The 12,121-nt window shown below is 42.4% G+C and overlaps 1 long non-coding RNA gene across 1 annotated transcript in view; it reads left to right on the top strand.

Moving 5' to 3' along the window:
- Positions 1-12,121, top strand: part of LOC307214369 — a 46,561-nt gene that overhangs the window by 12,948 nt on the left and 21,492 nt on the right. The window contains exon 3 of the long non-coding RNA XR_013837993.1: positions 2,738-2,837. This is a non-coding gene — a long non-coding RNA (uncharacterized lncRNA). The remainder of the gene's footprint in view (positions 1-2,737; positions 2,838-12,121) is intronic.

Below are 12,121 nucleotides of genomic sequence, written 5' to 3'. Positions count from 1 at the left end.
CGGGAAACGGGGACGTCTGGTAACCTTAGTGTACATGCACATTTGTGCTCTCAAACATCAGGAAATGATATTTGGTGCTTAGTTTGTAACAGCTAAGCAAGCCATAATGAACTTTAGGATGAGATCTATTTCATGTTTTGTTTAACTAATATACTGAGTCTGGTCCCATTTGTTTTATGTTATGTATTAATTGTGTGCCACCCCAGCCAAATCCTTTTTTAAGAAAAGAAAAATCCCTCTTTACTAAGGTTGTCCTGGGACATGAAGAACAGCAGTAAGCAATCAGCCCCATAGTCACACAACAGATTGGGTATGCGGGGCATATGGTGAACACTTGTGTACAGCTTTTAAAAGCTCATTCCACAGGAAGTATTAAAAGTCAGCATTGTTAGCCTGGCCACACTTCTAGACAAGTGAAACTACTCGGCTATCCACATTTGTGACACAATGCAAGGATGAAATATGTGAAGTTCTAAATATGGCTATCAGAAAAAAACCCCAAAGGGCACTCTATCTTCCTATATGAAATTAAGCACTATACTCTAATCCAATGGGCTGGCTCTGGAATTCACATAATAATTCTTCCCCTCCATGTATCTCTTCCTTAGATATGGGGTCATATAGATCATGGTGGCAGGGTGAATGCATGAATTCATGCACATACATCAATCATGGATAATTCAGGGGGCCCTGTGAGCTGTTCGTCCTATTCATGCCTACTCACATTTCACTACGCCATAGTACCGGTACTTTGCCTAGCCATGTACCTTAGAGCTCTGCTTCAGGATCTGGACATATGTGTATGTAACTTGATCTACATTTAGAAGGATTTGGGAATAAAGCCTGGGGTAAGGTAAAGGTAAAGGGACCCCTGACCATTAGGTCCAGTCGTGACCGACTCTGGGGTTGCGGCGCTCATCTCGCTTTATTGGCTGAGGGAGCCGGCGTACAGCTTCCGGGTCATGTGGCCAGCATGACTAAGCTGCTTCTGGCGAACCAGAGCAGCACACGGAAACGCCGTTTACCTTCCCGCTGGAGTGGTACCTATTTATCTACTTGCACTTTGACATGCTTTCGAACTGCTAGGTTGGCAGGAGCAGGGACCGAGCAACTGGTGCTCACCCCGTCACAGGGATTCGAACCACCAACCTTCTGATTGGCAAGTCCTAGGCTCTGTGGTTTAACCCACAGCGCCACCCGCATCCCTAAGCCTGGGGTAGCCAAGACAAAATTGGGTGGCATGCACACACATCAAGTGAGAGGCATTATTACAGTTCAAGGAGACCTTCTAGCCAGGCAAAAGCACCCCAAGGGTGTATCGATGTGTGACTCTGTAGGGGGAAATCTAGCTAGGAGAAGCCCAAAGAACCATTCAGCCCAGACACTGATGTCCAGCTCTGAGGGCCTTCTGGTGGTTCATTCACTGTGAGAAGTAAGCTTACAGGGAACCAGGCAGAGGGCCTTCTCGGCGGTCACATCTGCCCTGTGGAACACCCATCAGACGTCAAAGAGATAAGTAACTATACTACCTTTAGAAGACATTTGAAGGCAGCCCTGTACAGGGAAGTTTTTAATGTTTGATTTTTTTTAATGTTTCTGTATATGCTGGAAGCCACCCAAAGTGGCTGGGGCAACCCAGTCAGATGGGGGGTATTACAAATATTATTATTATTATTATTATTATTATTATTATTATTATTATTATTGCCTTTTAAGCCTTGTTTGCCTTGTTGAGAGGTGCAGACTTCCCTATTATAGTCGAGATGAAATTTGAAACAGAACTTCCTTCAATCCTGGCTCCCTTCATACTCTTAGCCTCTATGCTACATGAGCTCTAAAAAAAAAAGCTATTTCCCATTATCTAAACCACATGTTCTGCAGCAACGCTTAAATTTCTAAAATAAGTATTTCTGACCAAGTGGAAATGCCAAAAAGAGAGAGATTCTCTTCTGATCATTACTGCATATTTGCGACAGTGTGGCAGATGTGCAATCTATACATATAAATGCGATGCCAGGAGCTCAGTCTTTGCCAGGGCCACAGTCGAATTATATTTTGATCCAAGCTGGAGCACACATGTTTAATTTTCTTCCATATTGCTGTCATTTGCATGGGAACAGAGGATGGCCAAGTCATGCAAAATTTATTAAAGAGTAAAAAAAAAAAAAAAAAACGACCCAAAACCTAAAGATGGACTCTTTCAGTTTATCTGACTTGTTTTAATTACTCAAAGGTCCATGATGAATTATCACTCAAGCCTGGGGGTACAAAGAGCATCGCAAAAAGTAAGCTGCGTTATGAGTGATCACAACATAGCTTATTCTTGATGTCCTCTATAAATTCTACATCATTATCGTCAAAAGAACATGCCTTCAGTCTGTTCTCGTCCCTGCATGTACTCTTCTTTATGAACTGCTCTTTTGGAATTCGTTAACAAATCTCCCAAGGTTGGGCATATGGATGTGATCAATATTTGGTACTGTTGGCTCTTTTAAAAACTACTGGAATAGCTGCCCATTTCGATGTATTAAAATGAGTTGCATGGAAGGTACCTGCCACAAACGGACTCATGCTTCTATGCTATCTCATTGGGATAGCAAAGGTCTATTATTTCCTACAAAAGACAGTGAAAGAATGAGGTGATGCAATTTTAAAAACAGTGCTGGAAATAAAGGGGGAAACATCTTGTACATCGAGAAAGACTGGACATATTTTGACCTCTAAATCTGATTTTCAGCTGCTGATGTCTATCTGTGCTTGATGAACCCACTCCAGTGGGAGGTCAAGGGAAGGATGGAATGAACAACAGATAAGAGACAGCAAGGAAAAGAATATTGGTGAGTTTGTCTAACAAAGTTACCAACTTTTTCCTGCTTTGCCGTCTGTCTGTGAGGGAAAAGCAGGAGACAGCACCACTGCATCTTCACCTTCACCCTTTCTGCCAATGAGTAAACACATGACCCATTACAATTCATACCTGAGTCACTCATCTCTTACTTCCCCCTGCTAGGTGCTCTTGGAGGAAACTGATTTTCTAGATCTATTTCAATTTGCTTGCCCTATATGGTGACCTGTGTTGAGAGAGACAGGGGAAATGTGCCCCTGTTAATTCTCCTTGACCAAAGTAAGCTTCCAAGGATGATTTTGCTCTAGGGGTCTTAGTTTGGTGAGAATTGAGTATACACTTCCAGAGTTAATACTAAATACATTACTTTCGGTAAATGAACCACCATAGCTGCTAGAGGGCCATGAAAATTGGTGTGCTAGGCTTCTTAGACTCATCTACCCATGAACTGAGGGACGTAGGTGGCGCTGTGGGTTAAACCACAGAGCCTAGGACTTGCCGATCAGAAGGTTGGTGGTTCAAATCCCCGCAATGGGGTGAGCTCCAGTTTCTCAGTCCCTGCTCCTTCCAACCTAGCAGTTTGAAAGCACGTCAAAGAGCAAGTAGATAAATAGGTACCACTCTGGTGGGAAGGTAAACGGCATTTCCGTGCACTGCTCTGATACTCCAGAAGCAGCTTAGTCATGCTGGCCACATGACCCGGAAGCTGTACGCCGGCTCCCTCGGCCAATAAAGCTAGATGAGCGCCGCAACCCCAGAATCGGCCATGACTGGACCTAATGGTCAGGGATCCCTTTACTTTTACCTTTTTACCCATGTACTATCTGAAACCAAAGGGGCACATTGGTTACCAGATATGAATTCTACCCCGTGGCTCTCCTACCCCACTAATGGGAGTTTGAGTTCAACAGTAAGTGTCAGCCACAAACTTCCAATCCCAGCATTAGTGTTCATTACAGTGTGGTCTTCTTCTTCTGAGTGGGGACACTCCTTCATTGTTTTTGTTTTTCACAAGCTGTATGCAGGATGCTGGTTTTTGCATTTTAATTAAAAAAATATATATAGTATGTAAAATATAAAATTATAATTCCCTGGATTCCTAGGTCCAGGTTTGGGGTACATACTCTTTGGTTTGTGAGCCCCAGCAGAGATTTAAAATTACAAAACATGCAGCAAAGTAGAGCATAGAAATATAGCCTGTTAGACCATTGTAATATCCCTTTCCAAGTTCCTTCCAAAGTTCCCCACTTCCCTTAGCATAGAAAGAGACCACAAGTTTGGTAAGTTAAAAATGATTGATTTACAAACTCTTCAAAGATCAGATTCATGTGCCGTTCCATACAGCAGCAAGAAAAGACAGACAGTTTAACTTAGATTCCAAAAATTGTTAGAGTTTCTAAATTATTTGTATAGAAAGGCAGAAATGGCATGCTTAAGCCATATGGTCTAAATTTGGAGCATCCAGCTTAGATTTCCTTACTGCTAGGGTTCATATGGTGGAAGTGAGAGGACAAAGAGTTTGGTAAGCCTTCTTCCCAAGGTGAGAAGGTGTGACCTAGCTAAGCCTGGCAAGACTCTGTGGACTTAACCCCTTCATGCATTAAAGTTAAGTATGTTGGTTATATGAGGCTGATTTACCCCACAGGGGACACTGGCATATTAGGTCTACTATGGAATTATATGGAACCACACAGAGTGTTAGAACTATGTTCCTTTGATGACCAGCAACAGTGCTTAGTTATCCTGCTCCTTCTGTAACAGGAGAGGTTCCTCAGCTCCGATAAATAGTCCCACAACCTGACATTTATTTCATGCAACTCCACTATTAATACTATTTGTGTGGTAAACAGAAACAAGAGCTGTCAACCTTCTATACTGGAGAAAATACATAGTCCATGTGTGAATAATATTCCACCAGCCGTTATGGATTAAAAGAGGGTGGGGGAGATGGAAAATTAGAGAACATCATCTCATGTAGAATAAGGTCCCTTGTTGTTGCTAATAAAATAATTCACTTCTGGGGTGTTTAAATTCATGTTTTTAATAGTATTTCCAAAAGTGTTCAAGGTACAAACTCCCATACACATGCGGACACACACACGCCCGCAAACATGTCTTCAATTTTAAGCATTCAGTGATCCCAATATGGAGAAAAGCTTCCTTCCATCTGCTTCCTCGACAGTTACTTATTCCTTCAGAGTAAACAGAACAGCTCTGGCAGAAGATTTACAAACAATAGAACACTATTGCATAACTGACATTCACTGCACTGCACTCAACACTTCCCCTATATCTGCTTCTCATATCGAGTGCAAGTTATGCATTCTGGGGATAGTGCCTAAAGTCAAAATCACATATAGTCAAAACCAGTAGGGGGGTTTTCTGGGGAGACACAGGGGTACACATACCCCTAAATATGTTTGTGAATCTAAGGGGAGAAGAAACTAATTTTTAAAAAATAGTTTATTCTCTAGCATGGTGAATCGGCCACATTTCCTGTCATGGTGTTTCCTGAGTCTCAGATGGAAGCGGGCGTTTAATGTGTGAAGTAGGAGTTGGAATCTAGCACTGTGATTGGTCAGTTTTGTTGTTACCACCTCCAATGGTGGCTTCATTTCCTTTCCCAGTGTTTCCTGAGTCTCAGATGGAAGCAAGCGTTTAATGTGTGAAGCAGTGTAGAATGTGGATGTGGGCTGTTTTACTGATGAAAGTTTGGCCTCAATATGAGTAATGCATGTTCTTTGTACTTTTGGCCATATGCTGCATTTATTTTTCCCAATTTGAACTATAAAATGGTGATTTTCTTGAGTCAAAATGAGAGAAACATTTTTAAAGGGGGGAAAAGCACTGGTCAAAGCACATTGGGTGCAATGGTGGTTGCTACAGCCCCCCCCCCACCTTCCCCCTTTCTTTTTCTTTTTAACTTTGTCAAGCGTATAAAACTAAATGCACACAAGCTAAATGTGTGTAAGTTGTGAATGTACTGTATACCAATGCTTAACTGGTTGCTTCTTAATACTAATAGCTTGAATACTAATAGCTAGAAATTGGAAAGAAGCCAAATGTACATCAGTGGCATAATCTGGAGCATAACACTTTCTGGAAAACTCTCTCTCACACACACAAACACACACACAAAACCTGTGTGGCAAAAGAAAGGAGAGACATTCATGGCAGTCTGGTGGCTATTCATCCAGCAAATGAACAATGACTCTAGGACAAACTGTATCTGACACATTCTGTAATATATGGTTGTTAATATTTTCCTTCATATTGATATTATTGTTTGCATCTGAGCTATGCCTTTGGGTTTGGGGAAAAGGAGAGGGAGGATATTCCAGTTGGTTTTTTTAGAAGTCAATAAAAATTAAGGGGGAAAGGTTTATGCTTGGGTGACATGCATATTCTTTGAATAAAGAGGACCTCTTTTTAAAATAATAATAAAAAACTGAAACGAAAAACCGGCCAGTGGGTGGTGAACAGTGGTTACTGAATAACTGTTGACACTGAAAGAGCAGCCAAAGTAGGAATTATCAAATCAGGTGACTATCATTGTTCAATACGTTTAATGCTACAAGCACCTGGTTCTTTCTTCATTATACAACTTACAGAAGACCAAAGAGTATGCCAGTCTATAACATCAAAATAATTATTCCATGTAGCAAAAATTTGATCCAGTGAAGAAAAACATATTTTAGTGACTTGACATTAGGTAATGGAAAGAAAAGCTAAAAACTGCCTTTCAGTTTGCATGCACAACCCAAAATTTCTATGTTAATTACACAACAAACCTGGGGCTTATGAAATAAAGAACACAGGGTTTATATGTTTTTTAGCAGTACCCTCCATGGAAAAATCCCTCTTCGTTCTCCACTGTAAGAAGAAAAAACAGTATTTTCAATAAATGTCAATTTTTATATAGTATACAGGCTTTTATAGTATACAAGCTTTACAGGAGAAATCTAAATTGCAAAGATAAACCACCATACATATTTATGCATTTATTTGTACTTTATTACCGTTTGGAAACATTAGTATAATACATTGGTACCTCGGGTTACAGACGCTTCAGTTACAGATTCCGCTAACCCAGAAATAGTACCTCGTGTTAAGAACTTTGATTCAGGATGAGAACAAAAGTCGTGCTCCGGTGGCGCGGTGGCAGCGGGATGCCCCATTAGCTAAAGTGGTACCTCAGGTTAAGAACAGTTTCAGGTTAATAACAGACCTCCAGAACGAATTAAGTTCTTAACCCAAGGTACCACTGCACAGGGAGATATGAAATCAAGCCGAGTAAGATTGTCTTCTGTGAGCACGGTCTTCACGGTGAGTCCATAAGTGACTGTGGAGGTCAATTCTGGATCCACACATCTTTCCACAGTAGGGACAGAGGTTTCTGGTTGGGAGTTGATCACAGTGAGAGTTTGCCAAACATGCCTTCCTCTTAGCACATTTCTCCCTTTTGTCCTGAGTTTGAGCGTCTTCAAAGTCCACGACACCTTTGGTAAAGGCTGTTCTCCAATTGGAACGGTTGCAGGCCAGTGTTTCCCAGTTGTTGGTGTTTGGACTACATTTTTAAAGATATGTCTTAAGAGATCTTTAAACCTTTTTTGTTGACCACCAGCATTATGCTTTCCATCTTTAAGTTTGGAATAGAGTAGTTGCTTTGGAAGACAATAATCAGGCATCCGAACAACATGACCAGTCCAATGAAGCTGATGTTGAAGAATCATTGCTTTGACACTGGTGATCGTTGCTTCTTCCAGGACACTGGCATTAGTTTGCCCAAAGCTTGTCCAATGCCAGTGCTACTAGGTGGTGGTCAAAAAGCATAAAATCATAGAATTGTAGAGTTGTGGCACACACTGAGTGACTAACTAAAAAATCATAGTAACGTTTCTGAACATAACAATTTTTTAGCAAGTGTCCCGGAAGCCAATTGATGCAGCTCTGTGAACTTGTGTTGAACTACTTTTTCTCCCCTTCGAAGAGAAGCAACTTCAGCGCTAGTCAAAACTTCCCTGCCATCGAATAATGAATGCAAGCTGTTCCTTGCTCTGGCAAACAGGACATTTTTTGGTAAAGAAAACAGCTGGGGCATGAAAACAAAGTGTTTGCATTTCAATATACTGTATTTTTTGCTCTGTAAGACTCACTTTTCCCCTCCTAAAAAGTAAGGGGAAATGTGTGTGCATCTTATGGAGCGAATGCAGGCTGTGCAGCTATCCCAGAAGCCAGAACAGCAAGAGGGACTGCTGCTTTCACTGCACAGCGATCCCTCTTGCTGTTCTGGCTTCTGAGATTCAGAATATTTTTTTTCTTGTTTTCCTCTTCCAAAAACTAGTTGCGTCTTGTGGTCTGGTGCGTCTTATAGAGCGAAAAATACAATTTCTCTCTCAAAAAGGGATTTTTTAATTAAAAAAAAAATACTCTTCCCTACCCAGCAGTGGAGGTTGGTGCATGATAGCAAATGAGGCATTGCCCCCACCAAACTCAGCTACCACTCACTTTCTTAGTTAAAGCCATTCCACAGAGAAGCATCCCTTGTCAACTTCCTCGTCCTAAGCCTCAGTGTTGTTCTAGAACAGGGGTAGGCAACCTAAGGCCCGGGGGCCGGATGCGGCCCAATTGCCTTCTCAATCTGGCCCACGGATGGTCCAGGAATCAGTGTGATTTTACATGAGTAGAATGTGTGCTTTTATTTAAAAAGCATCTCTGGGTTCTTTGTGGGGCATAGGAATTTGTTCATCCCCCCCCCCCCCAAAAAAAAATAGTCTGGCCTACCACATGGTCTGAGGGACGGTGGATCGGCCCTTGGCTATAAAAGGTTGCTGACCCCTGCTCTAGCAGAACTCAGCAGGAAGAAGGATGAGGACAAAGAATTAGTGGGCTTTGCCTGCCGTTGGTTCCGGTGCCACCTGCTGTTTGTCTCCCTGCCTTCAGCCCTACCAATTTCAATGGGCACCAGCCACCACTGGTCCTCAGCTATAATCTCTCTGAATCACTACCACCCTGCACTGCACTTAACAAAAGGGAAAAAAGAGGAAAGAACACTCATTATTAACACTTGATTCTGAGAATCTGGTCCTTAATTTAATTGATCCAGAGTGATTGTTTGGTGCTCTTGTTTTAAATAACATTCAGATGCACAGGCATTCTTTCAGCATGCCGCGGGTTAACCGCAGAAGGCGGGGATTTAATCTGGTACAGCACCAAAAGCAACGCGACCTGCGACCTGGGGGGGGTCACCGATACAGCACCCACATTGAATGACTTTTGCCAAGTCCCCCCGGCCTGTTTCACACATTTGTCTGCATCCTTATGGAGTGTACAAGCAAGGAATGATCTTTGACACCCAGACACCTGTGTCCGATACTTTTATGTGCAGTCATTTCTGCCTGTGGGACACATGTTGCAGTTATGAGAGACAGCCGCTACCTGAACAGAGTGTGTTTGTTTACTGGAAGTGGCAGGAGGTAAATCAAGGGTGAGGGACATGTTGACCTCCAGATGTGGCTGGACTCCAACTCCCATCAGATGCAGTCAGAGCATGGGCAGCGGTCAGGAGTGATGGGAGTTGCCATCTAGCAACATGTTTCAGAAACTCTGCTTCATTGGATTCCATGGTTTTACTCTGAAATATCCCAACTAAGTGTACATTAAAGGTTTTTGACCATTTTGGCCACAGCCTGGTGCATGGTCTTCAGGCAAAGGAGGCCATCACTTGTGTACCACTTTGGGTTCCAAGATGGACGAAAGAGAGGATGTAAACGTAAGGAAAATTAAATAAATAAATCCCATTCTATTACCCAGGAATAATTGAACTCAGTGAGGGCTTACTTCTGAATAAATATGTGGAGTGATTTCTCTGCATGGCTAATGGAATTCCTCACCGCAGGCGTTAATTCTGAAGCCTTCTAAAATACTTCACCAGCCAGATAAATGTAACCTTTTTGTTTTGGAGAAGTTTTGTAAATACAGTAGTACCTTTGATTACATAACCCTCTGGTTACGTAAACTTCAGGATGCAAAAGCGGAAAACCTGTAAGTATTTGACTGGGTTTCGCCACACGCACATGCACAGAAGCTGTCCTCAGGTTGTGGAAACCTCAGGATCCAACTGGATCTCCGGAACGGATCCCATCCACAACGGGAGGTACCACTGTACATCCCTGGTTTGGGAGGTATTACATCAGTGTTTTCCAAACTTGGGTCTCTAGCTGTTTTCGGACTACAATTCCCATTATCCCTGACCACTTACTAGCTAGGGATGGTGAGAATTGTAGTCCAAAAACAGCTGGAGATGCAAGGTTGGGAAACACTGAATTATACCATCACACCATTTTGTGACATGCATTTTGAAATTATCTGATTGCTGTGGGGTTTTTAGGAAACAATCCAGTTTAAATATATAGATAATTAAGATGCTAAAGGATGCGGTTGGCGCTGTGGGTTAAACCACAGTGCCTAGGGCTTGCTGATCAGAAGGTCAGCGATTCGAATCCCCGTGAAGGGGTGATCTCCCATTGCTCGGTCCCAGCTCCTGCCAACCTAGCAGTTCGAAAGCACATCAAAGTGCAAGTAGATAAATAGGTACCGCTCTGGCAGGAAGGTAAACAGCGTTTCATGCACTGCTCTGGTTCACTAGAAGCAGCTTAGTCATGCTGGCCACATGACCCGGAAGCTGTACGCTGGCTCCCTCGGCCAATAAAGCGAGATGTGCGCCACAACCCTAGAGTCAGTCACGACTGGACCTAATGGTCAGGGGTCCCTTTACCTTTACCTTTACAGATGTTAAAATGTGACTTTGGGGGAGTGCTTCTATCTCATCAGAGACAAATAACACGAGACCTTAGCCACCATGTTCCTGATAAGCCACTTTACCATTTTCACGAGTTACCGGTACATAGACATGAGGCTTATCAGAAGAACCATATGAGAGATCCAGAACCAACCTTCTTCCACCCTATCCTGCCACCAGCACTTAGTAGACTCTTCCTTGGGCCTCTCTGGTACTCCTATGTCCATTCATATTTCCTTAACAGGATGTTGCCTGTCCCAGGAACCTTCCCCAGAAACTCCTATTGTTCAAGAACCATTCTGTTAACACCAAGTTGCCTGCTCAGCTCCCATAAAATTGAGGCAAGCCAAATGACTTCCAGGGCTGCTGGTCTGCAATAAAACACCATATCATGCACAGTCCTGCCTCATCAAAGGCTACACTGTTTTTAACATCCCATTACTTTATTTTACTAAATAGGGAAGAGTTGACAATTCCTAGTCCGTTCATAAATATATCTATCGAGACTAGTCTGTTTCATCTGTTTCTTTCCTCTTTCGCTTTTGAGGACTCATTTCACTTATAAAAACACCTGACTGCTCTTACAGTTATGCTCTCTGTACCATTAATTTCAGCTGCTCTTTGATCCGAATTGCAGCTGGAGCTTAGCATGCCAAGACTGTAACATCTTGCAGCTTGCATTGAAATGGAGATTAGACCACAACCCAATAGTTCTGGGTGGTTTCACGTGATGGGGGAGGGAGGGAGGGTGGGTTGGCAACGTTGCAAAAGGCAACACTTCATTTGGCAAAAGCCAACAAGAATGACAGGGTTCAGATATCAGAAAAATAGAACGGGAAGAGACCTAAGAAACTTCAGCTCAGCAATAAAGCACACAGGCTGTCTAATATGGAAAAGCCTATCTGTGAGGGATGCCAGCTTATCAGAAACAAACAGCCCATGCTACTCTTGTTCCTTTAACAGAAGCATAATGTCCAATGATAATCAGTTGAGGCTTTTCAAAGCATGGTCATCAGCTGATGTTGGTAAATTAAGTGGTTATCAAAGGAACAGCTATAGGACCAAGTTCAGAACATGACAGCCATATTGCCTATAGCAGAAATTTGGAGCCTGTCTCGCATCAGCACCAGCAAGCATGGTCAACAATGAAGGATGATGGGAGCTGAAACCAACAACATCTTGAAGACCACTGGTTTCTCCATTTCTCCAATTCATAGAATTATTTTGCACTTGCATATCAGAAATTTTGTTAATTTTATTCATTTATTTGGAATTAACTTTACACAGATTTCCCGTGGATCCTTTGTCTCAGAAGGACCCTCTAAATTCATCTCACGTGTTGCTTCGGATGTTCTTAAAGGTGAAAATACATCTTTCAGAGCCTGGACCTAGGCTTTCTATGAAGTGAAATGAGACAGGAGGGCCTCTTTGGACCAATTTTTATAACAGTCCGCAGAACCTTCTCTTGCAATAAT

The sequence above is a fragment of the Podarcis cretensis genome (assembly GCF_951804945.1).
Source record: "Podarcis cretensis genome assembly, chromosome: 4".
In the NCBI taxonomy this organism is placed as follows: Eukaryota; Metazoa; Chordata; class Lepidosauria; order Squamata; family Lacertidae; genus Podarcis; species Podarcis cretensis.
Note: the sequence above shows the minus strand (reverse complement) of the source record. Positions and strands in the feature narration are given on the sequence as shown.